The following is a 22,699-nucleotide window of genomic DNA, read 5'->3' as shown; positions in this document are numbered from 1 at the left end:
TAGAGCCAATTTTCTGGTTTCAGCAATTACAGCGAGGATTGTACTGTTTATTGAGTTAATATTACAGAACAACAAAAAAAAAAAAGAAAAGAAAAAAGGGGAGGATGGATCACAGAAGGGTCTGTTTTTGTATATTTGAATTTAGGAGCCTATCGTGTTGCCGTTGAGTTGATTCTGACTCAAAGCAACTCTATAGGACAGAGTAGAACTGCCCCTTAGGGTTTCCAGGGAGCAGCTGGTAGATTTGAACTGAAGACCTTTTGATTAGCAGCCATAGCTCTTAACCACTGTGCCACCAGTGCTCCAGAAGATAAAAAATTAAAATCCAGGAATTCACTTTTTGCATCATTTTGCAATTTAATTGAAATATTCTTAAATTCTTGGCTACTTATTAAAAAAGAAAAATAATAGTTAAATGGTTTTAAGAAAGTTTTAAGGTTGTGATTAGTGGTGATCTCTACTTCATTTGATGACAACTGGAGATAACTTCTTAGTTTAGCTTGATTTTATTTTATATGGGATATTTAAGATGTAAATGTTGTATTAGCAAACTGAAGCATCTGGTCATACTGCAATGTTAATATTTTTCTTCAGCTAATATTGGGAAAAACGAAGCTTTGGGTAAAGAAGTGGTTAGCTTCATTGGATTTCATATACATCTTCAGATTCATGAGAATATGTTATAAATGATGGCAGAACAGTATAAAATTGAGTGTATAATGTTAATTCTAAATTTATAAGCATCATTTGAATTGGTAATAAGCATTTTATATTTTAAAATAAAAATATGCTCAAAAGAGCGGCTAACAAGCCAATCTCATTTTTTGCAAGAATATTCAAAATATTCTTCTTATGAACAAATCTAATCATATCAGACCTGGGATAATAGATCCACATCAAAATATATGTCATTTTCCTGAAAGAAGAAAGGTGGAAGTAGGCGCAAATTCATTCTTGTTTTTTGACATGGGTATTTTTACACTTGTCTTTTTCTGTCACATTGCATAAAATATTCTAGGTTGAAAAGTATTCCTGCAGTAAGACTGGATTTCAGTAACTCTGAGACAGAAATAAGAGCTATAGAGATATTAGGTTGAATTGACCATTTTAAGGAAATATTTGCCTTATCATAATATTTTGGAATGACGTTAATTGAATAGTCTGATTAACAGAGTTACTCATGTTATCTTGGGTGATTTCCCTCATTTCATTTCCTAAAACCAATATTTGCCACAGGATAAGTTGGGGAATTACCATTATCCTGAAAAGAAACTATTTTTTTTCCTCCTTCCTTCAACCCCTCCCACCCAGAAAAAAAATTAAAATATTATCTGGTCAATTACTCTGGATTAACTTTTAGCTCTTTATGAAAAAAAAAATAAAAAAAAAAACAAAGAGCATCAACAAAGAACAACCCTCCCAGTGACTCAAGGTTGTTGGGAGTGTCAAATTACTTTTAATTAAATTAGGTGATGAATGTCAAAGCACCTTAAAGTGCCAAAGTGGTAGTAGTGTTCCTCTTTTTCTTGAAAAACTGTTCCTCAATACTTAGAGAGCACTCAGTTTCTGTGTAAGGGTAATGGAAAAATTTGGGAGTGGATGAAGGTGGTAGTCGAACAACATGATGACCATAAGTTAATGTCACTGAATTGTACATATGAAGAATGATAAGATAGCAACGTTTTGTACATATATAATTACCACAATAAAAAAAAAAGAAAAATTTGTGGGTGCAAAGCTTGAGACCCAAACTGCCTTCCTGGTGCTTCTCTATTTTTCAGAACCTCTGGGACCTGGTGTTTAGCAAGGCAGGTTCTTTGTAACCATGAGTCATATATGATTAAGTTTTCACATGGGAAATGAGAACAATAATTTGTTGAAATACATTTTTTGGAATTTACAGTACTTGTAAAACAAAAGAAAGTTAAAATTCTAGAGAACAACTTGTTTTTGTTTAAGGTTGGATGGTTGATAACTTTTTTTCCCTCACGTTGTTGAGAAGATCTCAGTGAGATTATCCATTAACGAATGAGTGGAGAGTTTTGTTTTTGAGTTGCAAAAGTATTTCCCATTTGTAATCGATATGAGTAACCTGGTACCTGAGATTGTAATACAAATAGTAGCTGGAATCTCTAAAAAAGAACTTTTGAAATTATATATCACAAGGAGTGGTGGTCTGCATCAAGGTGTTTTATCAAAGTTTTGGTGGGAGATAGGACATATGAGTGAGTATGCATTGCTATTTTTTGAAAAAAGCTCTATCTTTTTGCTGTTTTCTCAAAAAGGGACATTATTTTATGGATTTCCTGTTCCTATTTGAATTTATCTAAGAGGTACATTTGAAATGACCAAATTAAGGGAAGGGGCATTTTGGGCTTTTGCAATACGTGTAAGAACTATTTGTTTGTTTGAATAAAAAATGTCTGTTTTACTTATTGCCTGAGAGCAAACGGAAGGATGAGCTACCTAAATGCTTCTTCATAGCAGTTGAAGTGGAATGAAAAGTAAAATATATCAGCATTTTATAAAATTCTGTTTCACCTTCTTAATCATTATGGACAGGGTTAGCACTTCATTAGTAAAGAGCCAAGTCTAATTAGCTAATATGTGAAGAAAATAGCTAGAGCCAGTTATTCTGCAGACTGAGGAAGAAAGGGATATATTGTCAACCATCACTGTGCTTTAATAGTAAAATATTTATGAGTTAAAACACTTAAGTTATCATCTAGAAACTGTAACTTTATCTTTAAGAAATATATATATTTTTTCATTGTTTTCCTATTGGTAACTTGAACAAAAAACGTAAATTAGAATTTTAGGATATGTACTGTAACCTCTACATTAAAAGATACATAAAAATTATTATTATTAATTCTACTAAGTCTAATTTTATTTTTATTTATAGTCATGCATGATTCCATCTGATATACATAGCAGTGAAAAAATAGGAGGAGAACTCTGATGGCAACTATATGATTGAAGCTATACCAATTTAAAACTCTATTTTCTTTCAACTATATTTGAGAACACTAAGGTAAGAATAAGCAATTATTTGTTTGTGTATATACTTTTGACTATTTCCAAAAAAATATTTGAAACTATAAAGGATGTTCTTGTTTTATACCAAATATTAACACAATATGCTTTTATTGTAGAAAATGGTAAACTATGTAAAAGTAAAATGAACCTAAAGTCACCAAAGAGCCTATTTTCTTAAAATAGCCTCTGTTATCATTTTGGTCCTCATCTTTTTATTTTATTTTGCTGAGTTTTTTTTTTTTTCCCCTTAAAAAAAAAGCTGGGATTATTTATGTTTTTTATTGAATTCCTTTATTTTTGTAATGTATATTTTGTTTAATACTTTGAGGATATGAATTAAAATTTCATATTTTCTATTGTATCTGTTAATATATGACAAATTATTTTTTAAATTTCTATGGGTCACATTTAGGTTGTGTGTAATTATTATGCAGTCAGTGTCCATATACATAAATTAGTCTGTACATTTGTCATTGTTTTGTATTGATAAAGTTATTAAAATTAGCATCACTGGATCAATGACTGTGAATTTATAAAGGCTTTTGTTATTGCTGAATTTACCTCCAGAACGTGGTGATGAGTTAGTTTCCATTAGCCATTTTTGAAAATGTTTGTTGTATTATTGACTAATATTTTCTCATTCAAAGAAGCTCCCTAACAAAACTTACTTTGGGTTGAAGAAAGAATCAAAGTAAGGTTAAGATTCTGAATTTTGATCTCCAGCAGTAGCTTCGTCTATTTAGCAAACATATTCCCTTATATAACTAAGCCTAGAAGTAAATATTATACATAATCTCTCCACACTGTTTAAAAAAGCGTCATTTATAAATGTTAGAAAGCATATATTTACTCAATTAATATTTATTCGAAATTTATATAAGCCTAAACACTGTGATTGTATGAGCGATGGTGGTAGTGATGGTAGACATTAGGGCCAGGAAGACAGAGAAATAGTTCCTTGCTTCTTATTTATTAGATATGGTGAAATAAGACATCTATTTCAGTTCCTGTGTACAAGGTAGGAACCCTGGTGGTGTAGTGGGTAAGAGCTTCATTGCTAACCAAAAGGTCAGCAGTTTGAATCCACCAGCTGCTCCTCAGAAACCGTATGGGGCAGTGCTCCTCTGTCCTATAGGGTCTCTGTGAGTCCAGGTCAATTTGATGGCAGCAGATTTTGGTTTGTGTACAAGGTAGGGCTAAACTAAGTGCCAAGAAAGAAGTAAAAAGACATAACATTTGCTGATAACACCACTTCAGCTTCACAAACTTCACAAACCGGAGACCAGTTGAGTCGTGCTCTTTAGGGTAGTCAGTGTTTTGGGAGGACAATATTTGTAAGATGATATTTGAAATGGAGAGTCTGTTGGAATAAAGTCGCAGGACAGGGAAAACACAGGCATGTTCAGGACATTCGACAGATATAGTAGGTAGAACAAAGTAGTGGGAATACGTTCTGTGGTTTGGATTCCTATGCTTAGCCATTTTGTATTGTGTGCATCATATGGTGAGAAACAATTGCAGGAGAATAAAATAATCCATGTTGTCCATTAAGAAACTTAATCTAGAAGCAACGTGTGTATTAGACTAATGAAGAGTGAACAGGCCAAAGTAAGGGAGAATAATTTGTAGACTTTTCCTTTCATTTTAATCAGCATTTGCTGAACGCTTGCTGTTTGCAAGACAGCAAGCTGGGAATTGTAGGAAAAAAAAGGTAAGGATGATTTAATCCCCACCTATGAGTAGCTTATAATGTAGTGGATGAGACTGACATAGCAAACAAATGAATATAGTACACCATGACAAGAAAAATAATAGAATCATATTGAAAAGACTGTTGTTGTATGCCATCAGTGAGATGATTTTGACTCATAGCGACCCTATAGGGCAGAGTAGAAAGGCCCCGTAGGGTTTCATAGACTGTAGTCTTTACAGGAACAGATCGCTAGGTCTTTGCTCCTGCAAAGCCACTCGTGGGTTTGAACCTCCGACCTTTAGGTTAGCAGCCCAGCCCTTAACTATCACACCACCAGGGCTCCTTAAGGAAAGACTAAAAAAAAAAAAAAAAAAAAGGGGTAATTAATTATGTCCTGATGCAGGTATTGTGTTCTCAGTAAATGAGATTTTTCCAGAGTTAAAGCCTAATCAAGGTTTTGAAGAACGGTTAGAGTTTGTTCCCCAAGAAACAATGTTTCTAAATTTTGCAAAAATTCAGGCATGAAGTAATGGAAGCTCTGTCTAGGGTGTTGTTGTTGTTGTTATTAGGTGCCATTGAGTCGGCTCCAACTCATAGCGACCCTATGTACTACAGAAGGAAACACTGCCCAGTCCTGCGGCATGCACACAGTCCTTGTTATGCTTGAGTCCATTGTTGCAGCCACTGTGTCAGTCCATCTCTTTGAGGGGCTTCCTCTTTTTTCCTGACACTGTACTTTGCCAAGTATGATGTCCTTCTCCAGGAACTGATCCCTCCTGGTAACATGTCCAAAGTATGTAAGATGTAGTCTCACCATCCTTGCTTGTAAGGAGTATTCTAGTTGTACCTCTTCTAAGTCAGACAGTATCCCACTGCTATTCATAAGATTTTCACTGGCTAATTCTTTTCAGAAGTAGACTGCTGGTTCCTTCTTCCTAGTCTGTCTTAGTCTGGAAGCTCAGCTGAAACCTGTCTGCCATGGGTGATCCTGTTGGTATCTGAATACCAGTGGTATAACTTCCAGCATCACAGCAACATGGAAGCCCCCACAGTATCACAGATTGACTGACAATCTGACCCTTCATTGTCTGTCAGTTTGTCGTACTGTGGGGGCTTGTGTGTTGCTGTGAGGCTAGAAGCTATGCCATCGGTATTCAGATGCCTACAGAGTTACCCATGGCGGACAGGTTTCGGCTGAGCTTCCAGACTAAGACAGATTAGGAAGAAGGACCTGGCAGTCTATCTAGGGTGAAAGCCATATAAATAAAACAGTAAGGTGTAGATAGATGAGACTTGGCAGTGATAGAAATGGTGGGAGGTTCAGAAGATGCTTTTTAGCTTAGGTGAAAGGGGCATGTTGATGGCATTAACAGAAATGGGAAAAATAAAACAAAAGTGGGATTTTTGTATTGGTAAAATAATAAATTTGGTTTTGAACCTAGGCTTTTTCTGCTCTTTTGATCACTGTGTTTTGCTCATACTTTGCTGGAGCACTCATAGCTTTTGTTATTTCATTTCCTTATGTATTTGAGGATTCTTTTGTTTACTACTAAAATTTGAGTTTTCCAAAAATGAAAGTACAAGCATACTAAGAATAAAAACAGCTTACATCAACAAAACGTATGAAAATTGAAGTAAGACCTGAGTTCATTCATAACCACTGTGTATATAATTTAGGTTTCAACTGTGCAACAGCCATGAAGGTGAATATATGTTCCTCCATTGAGAGCTAGATAAATTTATAATAGGAGGCTTTGCATAATGGACAGTAAACAGAGTCCTCACCACTAAGAAGCACCTTACCTATACCAAAAACCAAAACCAAACCCAGTGCCATCAAGTCGATTCCAACTCACAGCGACCCTATAGGACAGAGTAGAACTGCCCCCATAGAGTTTTCCTAGGAGCGCCTGGCGGATTCGAACTGCCAACCTTTTGGTTAGCAGCTGTAGCACTTAACCACTACACCACCAGGGTTTCCATCTTACCTATAGTATTTGTTAAAAGGAAAGGCCGTTTTGTAATATATTGGAAGTTTGTGGAAGTTGAGAACTCACCTTCTCTAGAAAGTCTCCCCTGACTTATGGAATCTGGTCCAGATCCTTCTCCTATGTGCTCCATTTTAACATCTTATATATTCCTCTTTGATACTAAGAATTGTGCTCTTGTCTGATACCCACCTGAGACTGTAAGTTTCTTGAGGTCTTGGTCATTATAGATCAATAGTCAGTATCATTATAGATATAAATCTGAATCTAAATAAAACTCACCACATTTGCTTTAATTTTGCTTAAAAAGTGCACTTTAATCCATTTCAATAGCTTTATTGCCTTTATTTTGGCTGACCTAGCTAGACATGTTCTGTGAGTTCCATGTTACTTTCTTATGGCTGTGTAACAAGTCAGTCTAAGATTTAGTGGTTTAAAACAATACTTAGTCATTATCTTAGTTTCTGTGCATCAGGAATCTGAGAACAACTTTTCCGGATACCTCTGGTTCTATGTCTCTCATAATGTTACAGTCAGACTTTTGGTCAGGATTACAGTCATTTCAAAGATCAACTGGGGCTGAAAGGTCTACTTCCAGACTGTCATTAGGATGTCTCTCCACAGGGCTGCCTCATGACATGGTTACTGGCTTTACCTAAGACAACCAATCCAAGAGAACAAAATAGAGCATCCACAATGTAAGCCTTACTCCTCGTAACCATATCTAGGAAATGTCATCCCATCTATCTAGGGTTGAATGGTGGCCCCTCAAAAGTATGCCCAAGTCCTAAACCCTGGTGCCTGTGAATATGATCTTATTTGGGAATAAAGTGTCTTTACAGATGTAATTAAGCTAAGGATCTCAAAATTAGATTATTCTGGATTAACTGGGTGGGACCTAAATCCAATGACATGTGTCCTCATAAGAGAGACACAAAGGAGAAAGCCATGTGAAAACAGAGGCAGAGGTTAAAGTGATGCAGCCACAATGTAAGGATTGTGTGGAGGCACCAGAACCCAGAAAAGGCAAGGAATAGAATCTCCTCCAGAGCCTTCAGAGGAAGTGTATCCTTGTGGACACCTTGACTTTGGATTTCTGGCCTCCAGAATTGTGAGAGAATATATTTCTATTGTTTTAAGCCACTCAATTTATGATAATTATTACTGAAGCCACAGAAAACCAACACACTATCTCTTCTGCAGTCTTCTATTTGTTGGAAATGAGCCACTAGGTCCAGTCCACATTCAGTGGGGAAGATTACACAAAGTCATGTATAACAGGAGGCAAAGATCACTGAGAGCCATCTTAGAGGATGCCTATTCCATCTGATTTTTGGATATCTCCATTTGTATTATATATCTACATAGATGGAGCCCTGGTGGCACAGTGGTTGAGAGCTGAGGCAAGCTACTGCTGCTAACCAAAAGATTGGCAGTTCAAATACACCAGCTGCTCCTTGGAAACCCTATGGGGCAGTTCTGCTCTGTCCTATAAGGTCTCTATAAGTCAGATTTGACTTGAGGGCAATGGGTTTGATTTTTTGGGTTATCCACACAGATGGATCAGACTCAACAGACAGGTCAGAGATTAGAATCATTATCTCACATTCTTAAAAATCGTGGTCTTTCTTTTGCATTCCCTACCTTTCGTATTAGAATTACTATTTACTTGGATAGCTAAGTTGGAAAACTTGGAAACAGTTTGGATTCTTTCTTCTCTTTTACTACCATAACCTCTAATTGATTAACCGGTATTTTTTATTCTATTTCTTAAATTTCTATCATTGATATTTATTTATCTATTATCTATGCACTTATTTATTTATTTATTTAAAATCCCTTCCCCATTGTTTACAGGCTTTTAAGTCCTGTTTCCAAAAGTAGTGGAATAGTACCTAAGGGGTCAAATAGGCTCTGAGTATTTCACTTTCAAGCTTTCCCCTGAAAAGTGGCTTTAGAAACCCCAACAGGATCATGCCATTCCCTTTATTTAACGGAATTCATAGGTCCAGTGTTACCTACTGACCAAATCTTAGCTCATTAGCAGGAAATAAAAGACCCTTGTGATCTGGCTTTTGGCTTCCTAAAACTCAAGCTGCATCATTGATCATCATCATTGGTCCTTAATTTAGATCTATAGAATTAATTAAAGAATGTAGATATATTGTGCTCTTTCATGTTGCTTGTCTTTGCCTGGAATTCCCTTTTTCCACTAATCAAAGAGGTGTTTTTTATTTGTTTTTAATATCCAAAGTACCTACCAGAATGTCTAATATAAAGACCAGCCCAGAATAGGTTTTCTTGTATTATAAACTAATGCCAAAGGTAAAAGAGTTGAAGAAATGAGGAGAGGCCTAAAACATCAACAAAATAGCTAAACTTGTGGACAATTCTAAGATGGAAGTAAATGAAAGCCAAAGGGAATTCATGAATTGATTATGGAGTAAGATTGGAAAATTTAAGAGTAGGGTGAAGGTATTTTTAATGTAAATGTGTAGAAGTGTTACAAGATCAAAAACATGTGATGAAAAGCGTAAATTTTGGTTTGGAGACTGTAAATGAAGTTCAGATTCAAATGTGACTGTAATGTAGCTTTAAGATCTTAGGAGTTTTGAAAGATATATCCTCATGGGCATTACAAAGTATTATGCAGAAAGAATGTGAGGAAGATGATACAGACTTTGAAGATTGTGAGGAATAGGATAAATGGATGACAAAATTTGCAGAAATGAACTGAAAGTATAATTTCTTATTCTCCCTTGAGTTGCAGTAATGATTAATAGCACCCTTGTCTAAAGAGAGTCTCTAGGGAAATCTCTCAAAAAAGAGAAAATTCATATAATATTCAGGTGATGTATTATGCTTTATCAGCATTTAAATTCAAAACAAAATAACCTTTAAGCCACTGAGGAAGTTGAAGACAGCCATTTTGTTTTTACTGATCTTTGATTTTATAACATTGAAAATTTACATTTTGTGCAACTATGTATTTAAAAAGTACAACTACATATATTAAAAAGACAAGAAAATAAGAAAAGACCAAAATGAATGTCAGAAGAGATTTTGAAATTTGCTTTTGAAAGTTGAGTAGCGAAAGCAAATGGAAGAAATGATGAAGTCAAAGAACTGAATAGAAGATTTTGAAGGGCAGCTTGAGAGGACCAAGTAAAGTATTATAATGACATGTGCAGAGACCTGGAGTTAGAAAACCCAAAGGGAAGAACACTTCCCACCTTTCTCCAGCTGAAAGAACTGAAGAAAAACTTCAAGCCTAGAATTGCAATATTGAAGGATTCTGTTGGGAAAATATTAAACAATGCAGGAAGCATCAAAAGAAGATGGAAGGAATACACAGAGTCACTGTATCAAAAAGAATTTGTCTGTATTCATCTATTTAAGCAAGTAGCATATGATCAGGAGTTGATGGTACTGAAGGAAGTGGTAGAAGCTACACTGAATGCATTGAAGGAAAACAAACCTCCAAGAATTGATGGAATACCACTTGAGATTTTCCAACACATGAATACAGAACTAGAAGTGCTCACTTGCCTATGACAAGAAATTTGGAAGACAGCTACATGGCCAACTGATGAGAAGAGATCCATGTTTATGCCTATTCCAAAGAAAGATGATCCAAATGAATGTGGAAATTATCTTACAATATCATTAACATCACACACAAGTAAAATTTTCTAAACTTATTCAAAAACAGTTGTAGCAGTACATTGACAGGGAACTGCCAGAGATTCAGGCTGGATTCAGAAAAGAACATGGAACCAGGGGTATCATTGCTGATGTCAGATGAATTCTAGCTGAAAGGAGAGAATACCAGAAAGATGCTCACCTGTGTTTTATGGACTACACAAAGGCATTGCACTGTGTGGATCATGACAAACTATGGATAACATTGTGAAGAATGGGAATTCCAGAAACTTAATTGTGCTCATGAGGAACCTGTTTATAGGTCAAGGGATAGTCATTCAAACAGAACAAGCACATACTCCATGCTTTAAAGTTAGGAAAGGTGTACGTCTGGGTTGTATCATCCCACTATACTAATTCAATCTTTATGCTGAGCAAATAACCCAAGAAGCTGGACTATATGAAGAAGAATGGGACATCAGGATTGGAGGAAGACTCAATAACAACCTGCATTTTGCAGATGACACAGCCATGTTTGCTCAAAGTGAAGAGGACTTGAAGCACTTACTGATAAAGATCAAAGATCATATAGCTTTCAGTATGGTTAACACCTTAGCATAAAGAAGACAAAAGTCCTCAACTGGCCCAATAAGCAACATCATGATAAATGGAGAAAAGATTGCAGCTGTCTAGGATTTCATTTTACTTGGGTCCACAATCAACACCCATGGAAGCAGCAGTCAAGAAAACAAAGTATGAATTGCGTGGGGCAAATCTGCTGCAAAAGACCTCTTTAAAGTGTGAAAAGCAAAGATGTCACCTTGAAGACTAAGGTGCACCTGACCCCCAAGCTATGGTGTTTTCAGTCACCTCATATGCATGCGAAAGCTGGACAACGAATAAGAAAGACCAAAGAATTGATGCCTTTGAATTATGGTGTTGGCAAAGAATATTGACTATACCATGGGCTGCTAGAAGAACCAATAAATCTGTCTTGGAAGAGTATAGCCAGAATGCTCCTTAGAAGCGAGGATGGCGAGACTTCATCTCACATACTTTGGACATGTTATCAGGAGGGATCATTCATGAAGAAGGACATCGTGCTTGGTAAAGTAGAAGGTCAGTGAAAAAGAGGAAGATCCTCAAGAGGTGGATTGGCACAGTGGCTGCAACAATGGCTCAAGCATAACAATGATTGTGAGAATGGCGCAGGAGTAGGCAGCGTTTTGTTCTGTTGTTTATAGGGTCGCTATGAGTCAAAATCTATTCTATGACACCTGACAACAGTGACAACATATGTAAACTATACTTCTATTTAATTAATGATATTCAAGTGAGAATGGCACAGGACCAGGTAGCATTTCATTCTGTTGTATATAGGCTGTCTCAATGGCACCTAACAACAACAAGAGCAAAAACATTTATCAAATATGGAATAGGTATGGATGGTTCTTTCATAAATAAATTGCTATTTGTATGAAATATTAAAACTGACCAAAGTTGTTTCTTATCAAATATATTGCTTTTATGTTGCAAAGTGGTAAACTATGGGCCTATTTTAGTCTACAGTAATTATTTGTGTTATGAAGTCATCATTTATTATTACTAAACCTGGCAATTACTTGTTTATAAAATAGTTGAATTTGCTTTTAGAACATGGATTACATTGAGATAATTTAGTCCAGTGAAAATTAAAGTGAAATTTTTAGAAAGAATAATTTTTATAGGTAAAGAAGTAAATAAATGAGAGAGAAAAATAGGGTTTACACTAATATTTTGTAGTGCATGAAGAAATGAAGTGGAGTAAGAGAGAGTCAGATAACTGGGAATAAAATGATAGATTCAGTTTTGGGTATTTTCAGTTTTGTTTGGTGAGGGACTTCCAAATTATGTTCAAGGATAATTGTCTACATGGGACTGGTGATGCCAAGTAAGGAAGTCTTAGCATGTAATTGGTACTTGAAGTTGTTGGAGACTTTTGAGAAAAAAATTGGTATTATCAATATATCCTATGAGTAACAAAAAGCAGCATTAGATAATGATATTTAGAAATACTTTTAATGACATAGAAATATCCATTTTAAGATGCTAAGTGAAAACTAAGACATACAGTTGTATCTCCAGTAAGACTCTGTATCAGGCTACATTTAATAGTAAATACTGTAAGTAAATACACTGAAATGTTAGTGTTTTCTTGGGGGAGTGACTACTTATTTGTAAACAATAGTATGTTCAATGAGCATGCACTACTTTCATAATCAGAAAAATGTATTGCTATTTGTAAATTTTTATAGGATTTTTTCATAGCTTAGTATTTTTTACATAAGTAATTGATTTCACAGATTGAGTATCTTTTGACTTAGGGGCAAAAACGTGATTGGAGAGCAAGAGCATTACCATCTGAGCCAGGCATTTCATGAGCTATCTTGAAATATATATGAGGTTATGGATTATACTTCCTCAGTTTGGCTAAGTAGTGATTTGATAAATCAGGAGAAAATTTGTATTGTTGATTTAAAGTAGAAATTTAGATTGACAGCATTTTTCACTTGATGTTGAAAACCTTATCAGTGAAGGAGCAATTTAATAAAACACAGAAATAGATACTTTTATGTAAGTTGTCATCAGTAATGCCAAGTTGCCTTATGTAAGGTGATTAGGCACAACATTCCTGCAAAGATTTCAGTAAAACTTAAGAGGTATTTAGATTTCTGGAATGTGAAGTTAGAGCTTTAAGATTAAATCCACCTTACATATACATGGGTTATGCTGTGAGAACAGAACATATTTGCATGTTCTTAGGTGTGTTTTTCCTCCAGCTTAAAATATTAAACAACCATTCTATTAACAATTCAGGATAATATGATGATGTAGTTAAAGCTCTGAAATGATCTTTCGGCAATTCTCTTATTTTGCAGTTAATCAAGAAATAACACAGGATAATTAATGTGTCGTAATAACCGCCTTAGTAAAAGACCAAGGGCTAACTAGTACCTGCAGTAAGAAAATTTGTTTGATACTCAAATGGGAGTTTGTTTGTTTTTTTGTTTTAATTTTGACAGTATCTTAAATAACATTGTTTGCTTCGACTCACCAATAAAATTATAATAAAATTATTTCCTGATCTTGACCTGGTAAAAAGTATAAAATTTCTGCTGTTTAAGTGTAGCTACAACATTCAAACATATTTTTACTTTCTGGTTACTATAAAATAAACAGTCTCTCTTCCTTTATAAACGGTTTTGAATAGATTCTAGTAATACCCAGACCCAGAATAGATACACTAAAAATATTTTTTGGTTAATTATTTTATAAGAAAATAATAGGTTATAATAAAAGAGAAACATAAGCTTATATTTTAATGAACATTTTAATGTTTTCAAGGGAAGTTTACATCCGTCATATCATTTAATTCCACTATTTCAAGAATATTTAAGTGGCTTCCCTTACTCAAAATTTTGACTTGTTTAGAGCTAAACCCAAAAAACCAAACCTGTTGCCGTCGAGTCGATTCTGACTCATTCAACCCTGTAGGACAGAGTAGAACTGCCCCATAGGGTTTCCAGGGAGTGCCTGGTGGATTTGAACTGCTGATCTTTTGGTTAGCAGCCATAGAGCTTAACCACTATGCCACAAGGGTTTCCTATTTAGAACTAAAACCCACCAAAAACCTAGAATTGTACTAGAAGCTATATGCTTACAGTTATGATTTATGGACATTGTTTTCCCATTCTTTTGTGGTGGTTTCCAAACTCCTGAATAAAAAAAGAAAAAAATCTACCATAGTAACCTTGATTCCAACTCATGGCAATTTTATAGGATAGAGTAGAACTGCTCCATTTGGTTTCCAAGGAGTGGCTGGTGGATTTGAACTGCCGACCATTGGGTTAGCAGCTGTAGCACACTGTAGCTATTAACCACTGCACCACCAGGGCCCCAGCTTTAGCAGCATTAATTATATTAGCAGTAGCAGCAGTAGCAGCAGCCAACAATTACATTCTTCTAAGCCCTATTCACAAATTAACATATTTAATTCTCAAAGGAAATTTTTGAGATAGGGAACTCAGTTTAAAAATGAGAAGCCTTAGGCATAAAGAGGTAAAGGAACTTGTCCAAGGTCAAATGGCAGAGTTAGAATTAGAATCCAGATGGAATCCCTATTTTTTCCACTACACTTAACTACATGAAGAAAGCATATATTAAAATGAGGTAAGTATTTTACACTAGAAACAAAAACAAAACAAAATTAAAAACCAAGTCACTATTGCTTTGTCATCCTGTCCTGAGACAAAATGACATCCAGCTCTATGCTAGGCCTGTTACTTATTTTATCTTCTCTCACACTTTTGTACTTCCCACACTCCTGATATTTAATTCATTTAAGATTCCTTAGCTCTTCTCTCACCTAAATTTATTTTTATTTACATGTTCGCTAGTGACCTATCATTAGAAATATTTTCCAAGGTAAATTTCTTAAATTTTGTTTAATTAGGAAGCATTAATACAGCATTTTGAGAAAACATAAACACATTAGTTCTGTGCACTAAAATAATCGAAATGAAAACTTACAATTGTAAATTTTCAGGGTAATTGGATTATTAAAAGAGCTTTTTATACCATGTTTATAGTTTAAACTCACGTTTGATATTAAATTACTTTTTGAGATGAAAATTATAGAATTTCTCTCCCATCTGGTAGACCAAGCACACAAAGTAATCTCCCACTCACACCTCAATTGCTGAATAGAATAGAAAATATATATAATTCGGTTCAGAACTGTGCGGGAAAATAAGACAGACTTAAAAATTTACAAGAAATCCAGAAACAGGCAATGTGAGATTAGAGAAGAAAGCCACAACTCAGTATATTCACAGGGAGGGCTGTTAACCAAAGGTGAGTATGATAGCAAGACTGTTCCATATTCAGAAACGGCAGATTCCAGATTTCTGGAGAAGCAATGGGTCCAGGGATAAGTAACTTGTTGCTTAGTTGGAGTGTAGAGGAGGGGCAAGCAAGTAACTCAAACCTGCAGAATTCCATTTGTCTTCTTTGGTTCAGGAAATGAAAACCCTGGTGGTATAGTGGTTAAGTGATACGGCTGCTAACCAAGAGGCCAGCAGTTCAAATCTGCCAGGCACTTCTTGGAAACTCTATGGGGCAGCTCTACTTTGTCCTATAGGGTAGATGTGAGTTAGAATCAACTCGACGGCAGCGGGTTGGTCCAGACAGCATTAACTGGGTTGTCTACTTTAGGTGGTAGCAGTAAGGATGTGGGTTTGGATTAGATAAAACCAGGGAAGTGTTCAGAAGATTAGCAGTTAGGAGGGGATCAGCTACCAAAGATTCTCTTTCCTCAGTGTGTCCTGCACTTCCTCCTCTCTCACTCAAGACAGCCTACAACACTCAGGCAATAAGAGTTAACAGAGCAAGCATATTGCAATTAATATATAACCACAGATGGACGTGAGAGATACTGCTTTCTGAAAAGAAAGTGAAGCAGGGATCAAGTAAATTAAAAATTTGATCACTAAAATAAAAAAAAAAAAACTGCTAAATTAATAATGTGAAATATAAAATTGAGAAATTTTCCCACAACCAGTACAACAGCATAAAAATGTGAAAATTATGAAATAAAAAACGAGAAGACTTTACCTGGAAGTTAAAACTTACTTCCCATAGGAGTTTAGATAGGAAAATTGTTTGAAGGATTCTGCGTGTGCAATGTTCAAAGAAATAATGTAGAGTTTGTCATAAATTAAAAAAAAAAAAAAGCTAAGTGCACTTCTTAAAAGAATCAACCAACTGCTAAGAAGAATATATAGATCCAAGAATATATAAAATCCAAGCTTAGACAAATTATAATAAAATCTGAGAATAGCAGTAATACAAAAAGAAGTCAGAAAAGCTTTCAGGGGAAAGCAGGTTTGGATAGCCTATAAAGGAACAAGAATCGATTTCTCATAAGTAGCTCTGGAGGAAAAAAGATAATGGATCAATATCTTTAATGTTGGAGGAAAAATGAACTCTGAACTTAGAATTTTATACTCAGCCAAACTGTCATTCATGCTTTGGGGTGACTCAAGAATTCAGGGACTTTACCACCAATATACTTACTCTGAAATCGTTAATAGAGGATTCAAGTTTTATTCAAGAATAAAACTAAATCCAAGAGGAAGCGAATCTCAAGTAAGGATGAACAAAGACATTCATAAGATAAACCACCAAAACTTCTTTATAAATATCTAAATATTATAAGCATCCAAAATATTTGTAAAGTAAACTCTAATAGTAACTAAATTCCATATTTTATTATTATTGGAGAAGAGAGGGATGAGTAGTTGGTGAAGAGAAGACAGTACTACTATCTGAAGGCTAGGATAAGTGGTTCTTCAGGACATTTATAAATACTAATTAACTGTAGACATAGTTAAAACAATAGAAGTGTGCTAAATTAGTTAAGCATAATTTGGTGATATGATAATTTTCAAGTAGAATGTGTAGCTTCTAAGCTACCAGCAAAAGTAAAAAACTAATAAATATTTGCATAGTCACAATATCAATATAAACAAAAATGAAAAATTTGATGTTACAATATAATGTAATAATGCATAGGTATAAATTTAGTAATACAAATACAAATATAAAAAAAACCCACTGCCGTCGATTCCGACTCATAGCATATATGTAAATATAGCATATATGTAAATTAACATAATGTAAATTGAACTAAATATCAACATACAGGCAGTCCCTGGGTTAGGAACGAGATTCGTTCCTAAGTGTGTCTTTAAGTTGAATTTGAAAGTAGTCGGAACAGGTAAATATGGTTCTTATTTAGTCTTACTTTCTGGAAACCCTCGTGGTGTAGTGGTTAAGTGCTATAGCTGTTAACCAAATGGTCGGCAGTTCAAATCCACCAGGTGCTCCTTGGAAACTCTATGGGGCAGTTCTATTCTGTCCTATAGAGTCACTCTGCATCTGAATCGACTAGACATTAACAGGTTCTTTTTTTTTTTTTTTTTTTAGTGCAAGAAAAGGCTTGAAAACTTTTCAATTATTTAAAAACTTCATGTGCAACAAGTGAAGGTGATTGTGATGAATAATTTCTTGCCAGTAGGGGTTGGTTCTGTCATTTCAAAATGAGGGCAAATTTATTTAACGTTTATGAGCAAGTTGTCCATAAATCGGACATTCATAACTTGGGACTTACTGTGAAAGTAAAAGCAAGCTATGTATTACTTTAACCAAAATTTAGGATTTTACTATAGTGAGACAACAGGAGAGGCAGGAAGTGTGTGTGTGTATGTGTGTGTATGGTCTATATACGATAAAAAGAGGTGGTATAAGAAAGCCAAATCTCCACTTTCTATATTAGAAATTCAATAACTAATATGCAAAGTATAAAGTCAAGAACAGTTAAACAAGTGTATTGTTTTGAAATATTTATACAAATACTATAAAGACAGATTTATTATAGTTAAGGGGTGGCACAAATGGTTTGCCCTTGACTACTAACCTAAAGGTTGACTGTTCCAACCCAGTCAGTGGCACCATGCAAGGAAGGCCTGTCAATCTTCTTCCTTAAGATTACATCCAAGAAAACCTTATGAAGCGGTTTGACTTTGTACCATGGGGGGTCACCATGAGTTGAAATTGACTCCGTATTTGTTTGTTTTGATGTTGTATGTGGTAGACATTAAAAAAAAAAAAAAGAGTAAAACATAATTCCTCTCGGGCTTATAGCCTATTAGAAAACATAAAATAAGTACACAATAAACTATAGTACAAAACTACATATTTAGCTCTATGTCCTTAATGGCTCAGTACTTATTATATGTAAAAATAATTGTAAGGTGACTACAGTGAGTTGGCATGAATGAGAAATTGAGCTGTTTGAGCTTGAGGCACTTAAAAGTTAACCTATTAAGTAGCAATAATAATAGCTAATATTTGTGGAGGTTTTATGTGGCTCTTCTGATTAATATTTACAAGAACCCTACAAGGTAGCTCTTAGTCTTCTCACAGTTAATAGAGGCGTAACCAGGCAACTGTTAGGTGATTGGCCTAAGATCCCACAGCTGAGATTTTAATCTGGGACAGAGTTGTCTTGTATATGCGATGCAAAGCCCAGACTTTTTAAGTATCAGAAGTGTCAAGACCCTAAGGAATATACGGATTAAACTATTAATTCAATTTTACTTTTCAAATTGCAATAAAACGAAAGGAAAATAAAGTAAAACTTTTAATATTTTACCTAGGGCAAAGCACAAATGAGAAATATTTCAACCTAACATGTCACTATATTTTTAAAGAGTTAGAAATGATGTTTAAAAATAATGAATGATGTTGGAGGATATCCCTTGCCTTCCAGTCAATTCTGACTCATCTGAGGCTATCGGACAAAACTGCCCCTAGGGTTTCTAAGGCTGTAATCTTTACCAAAGCTGACCGTCATATCTTTCTTCCATGGAGCAGCTGATGGGTTCGAACCACTGACCTTTCCGTTAGCAGCCAAGGGCTTAACCACTGCCTCACCATGGCCGCACTTAAGCTCTGTGCCACCAGGGCTCCATAAGTGTAGGTTAACAACAGAAAATCAACTTTTATTCATTTATTTTGGCCTGTATAGAGTTTGAGCATTCATGTCATTGCTTATTCTCACTTCTCAAAGAGAGGGTAATCAATGTTGCAGAAAAATAGACTCGTAAAAAACAAAATATTAGAACGCTAAGTAGTAGAGAAAAGCATGTACCTTTGTGTCTCCTCCCACCCCTCACTTAGGAAATAAATTGAATTTATCTTAAAAAGTAGCAGATGACAGTCTAGTTTAGCAGGCTTTTATAAAAACTGCATATGTAGTCAAGAGAGGGCTGGGTGCGTATGTCTGCCTATGTGGCCTGGCTTAAGGAATGTTTTCATGTTTCCTGTTCTTTGGAAGTGTCCACATAAGTAGCAAAATATTTCCATTGTTTTTATTCCAAAATTATACTGTAGATTTTTAGCTTTGTAACACTGGCTTGTTTCTTTCTATTTCCAAACCAGGATGTAATCTCACTCTGACTCTTCATCCTGTTACAGCCAAGCCCGACAGGTTCCCAGTCAAACACTTAATATTTCATCCCAAACAAGCCATTGAAAACTTAGTGTTGGAAGAGGTTTTGGGCCCCTCTTTTCTGCTTCTCCTGATAGCCATTGGAAACTCTGGTAGCGTAGTAATTAAGTGCTACGGCTACTAACCAAAAAGTTGGCAGTGTGAATCTGCCAGGCCCTCCCTGGAAACGGTATGGGGCAGTTCTACTCTGTTCTGTTGGGTTGCTTTGAGTTGGAATTGACTTGATGGCAACGGGTTTGGTTTTTAGTTTTTGATAGCCATCAATGTAATGCAGAGAAAATTCAAAATCTTTTAGATTTCTTTGTTTTTTCCACCTTGCTAAATTATGCTAGTTCATTAATGGTTTTGGTAGTAGAGAATTAAGCTATTTTAGTATGATTCAGTTTGATGCAGGAATAATAACAATAATAAACATTATTGCTGGACAATGAATACGGAAGACTAAAGAAGAATTGATTCCTCTGAATTATGATGTTGACAAAGAATGTTGAATATACCATGGACTGCCAGAAGAACGAACAAATCTGCCTGGGAAGAAGCACAGCCAGAATGATCCTTAGAAGCAAGGATGGTGAGACTTTGTTTCACATACTTTGGGTATGCTATCAGGAGGGACCAGTCCCTGGAGAAGAACATCATGCTTGGTAAAGCAGAGAATCAGCAAAAAAAAAAAGAGGAAGACCCTCAACAAGATGAATTGACACAGTGGCTGCAACAATGGGCTCAAGTATAATAATGATTGTGAGGATGGCGCAGGACCAGGCAGTGTTACGTTCTCGTGTACGTAGGGTCGTTATGAGTCAGAACCGACCAGACAGCACCTAACAATAACAACAACATATTTTAAAAACCCACTTACTTATTGACTGCTTTATCCCTGGTACTGATGTAATTAATACTTTCATATGTTGTGTCCAGTAACTCATTTAATTTTTAAAAATATCTGACTGTATGAAGATATTATCATTCTTCTCATTGTGCAAGTGAGAAAACAAAGTCCAGAAGGATTAAGTAACTTGCCCAAATATATTCGGTAAATATAACGCTGAAGACACAGTTCAACTCAGGCACTTCTGATTGAAAATTGGTATTGTATTATGAATATTCCCTAATAAATGTTACTGAAGATGTGTATTGCTGAAATTTTTAGTTATATGAAATATATAAGGTGAAGTCTAAGATCTAATTTTGTCTTACAAGTCTCCCTCTATCCCTCAATAGTGAGACTGTGGATCTGAGCATTTTACGATATTATTATGGCCTCAGTATTTAGGTATTTGCTATGAGTTGTTGGTTCCTAGTGCGAACCCATACTACCTAGTTCTGATTTGAGGTTATAATTTTTTGTTGTTTTACTCTTTCATTTTGTAACTATTTTTAGACAACTACCATTTGTCTGGCAACGTTCTAGGCACTGTGGATGCAGTAGGAGATGAAATAGACACAACCCCCGCCCTGCTAGGGTTTACATTCCAGTATGAGAGCGTCACTGCTTTCCTCCTCCTCAATACCCGTGATCTAGAGTTAAGGAACCTCCTTAAAAATAGAACCTTCTTTGTCATTTTTTTAACTTATTTAAAATGCAATGAAATAATTAAATAACTATACAATTACTGCTTTACAGACAACTCTCACCAACCTGTAAAAATTGTTGGCTTTCATACAGTTCCACCATTTTACAGATGGAGATACCCATTATGTTCAAAAGGATGGACTCCAGCATGCTGTTGATTGTGAGGTTGATGCAGGACCAGACTGTCTCCTTGTGTTGTATATAAGGTTATCATCAGTTGGAGTCGACTTAACGTAGCTAGAGATAAACAACATATCACTTGAAAACTTACTCTATTTCTTAAAGATCCTGAGGGAGAAAAGCATTCTTTTAACAAGTGTGATGTAAAAGCAATATTCCTATGTTACTCAATATTTTTTATAATTAGAAAATAATTTATTCTAACTTTTGTAATCTAAAATTTAAACATTTTATTGTAAAAGTTTAACATATTAAAAATCATTTTCAGATAATTTAGCAGGAATATAAATATTTCATGATTTATGGATATGATTTGTGGATAAGTTTGAGTTGAAAATAGCACTTTCAAAATTTATCTCTTTTTATCCTGTTTTTAGGCTTCTATAAGGTTCCTACTTTTTCAAAATATATATGTATATATCTCCCAGTACTTGAAGTTCCAGCCCTAAAATAAAGCTTCTTTAAAAAAAAAACAATGTAAGCTCTGCCTTATTTAAGAATACTGTGGTATTTCGTTTACCCTAAGTGTTAAAAAAGAATTATGCCTTCTTAAATGTGCAGCTATTAGAGAGATCTTTTCTGGGTTCTTGTATAGCCTTTCAGTTAACTTATGATGCCTAATATAAAATCAAATACTTGAGAATGTTGTTTGAATTTATGACAAAGAGAACTACTAATAATATACAAAGAGAACTACTAAAGAAATGTACCTATTCAAAAATTGCAACTCTTTTATTCTTTCAAAAGTTTTACATAATATGTGCAAATTTAATAATCCACAAAACACCTTTTCAGAATTGCTAATATGAGTTGAATAGAGTTCATTATAATAGTTTTAAATTGCTTTCCAATTTTTATTATGAAAAATTTCAAACATATAAAAAGGTGCACAGCCTAGTATAATAACCCTCATCACCCACCTCTAGCAATCACTGATACATTACCTTTGGGTTCACCCATTCGGTCACTCCTTAACCCCCTCAAAATTATTTTGATGCAAATTACAACATCGTATAATTTCATCCATAAATATCTCTGTGTATAAGATAAAACCACTTTAAATATAATTATTATATCATTATAACACTAAAAATTATTAATAATTATTTAATAGCATGAATAGCAAGACAGGGTTCAAATTTCTAGTTGTCTCATTAATATCACAGTGTTTTTAATATGTTTGTTTTAATTATAGCCTGTATACCATAACAGGTTCATGATTTGTAATTATATTTTTTTTTTCAGATTTTTTAAAAATCAGCAATTTTCTTTTTCATTTTTTTTTCCCTTGCAACAAATAGATGCTGAAGAAACCTGGTCATTTGTCCTGTAGATTTTGTCACAGTCTCACTTTTAATGATGGCATCCCCATGGAGTAGTTAAACATGCTCCTCAGTTCTCCGAGTTTCCTGTAATATATTAATTGTAGAAGCTTGATGAGAGTCAGGTTTAATTTTCTTTTGATAAGCCTT

General features: G+C 34.8%; 1 protein-coding gene across 1 annotated transcript in view; it reads left to right on the top strand.

The window, feature by feature from the left end:
• Nucleotides 1–1,440: 1,440 nt before the first annotated feature.
• Nucleotides 1,441–22,699, top strand: part of GULP1 (GULP PTB domain containing engulfment adaptor 1) — a 213,210-nt gene continuing 191,951 nt past the window's right edge. The window contains exon 1 of the mRNA XM_064286908.1: nucleotides 1,441–3,034. The gene's annotated coding sequence lies outside the window, so the exon portion shown is untranslated. The remainder of the gene's footprint in view (nucleotides 3,035–22,699) is intronic.

This window comes from Loxodonta africana, chromosome 6, assembly GCF_030014295.1.
Source record: "Loxodonta africana isolate mLoxAfr1 chromosome 6, mLoxAfr1.hap2, whole genome shotgun sequence".
Classification (NCBI taxonomy): Eukaryota; Metazoa; Chordata; class Mammalia; order Proboscidea; family Elephantidae; genus Loxodonta; species Loxodonta africana.
The sequence above is the reverse complement of the archived record's forward strand: the minus strand, read 5'-3'. Positions and strand labels throughout refer to the sequence as shown.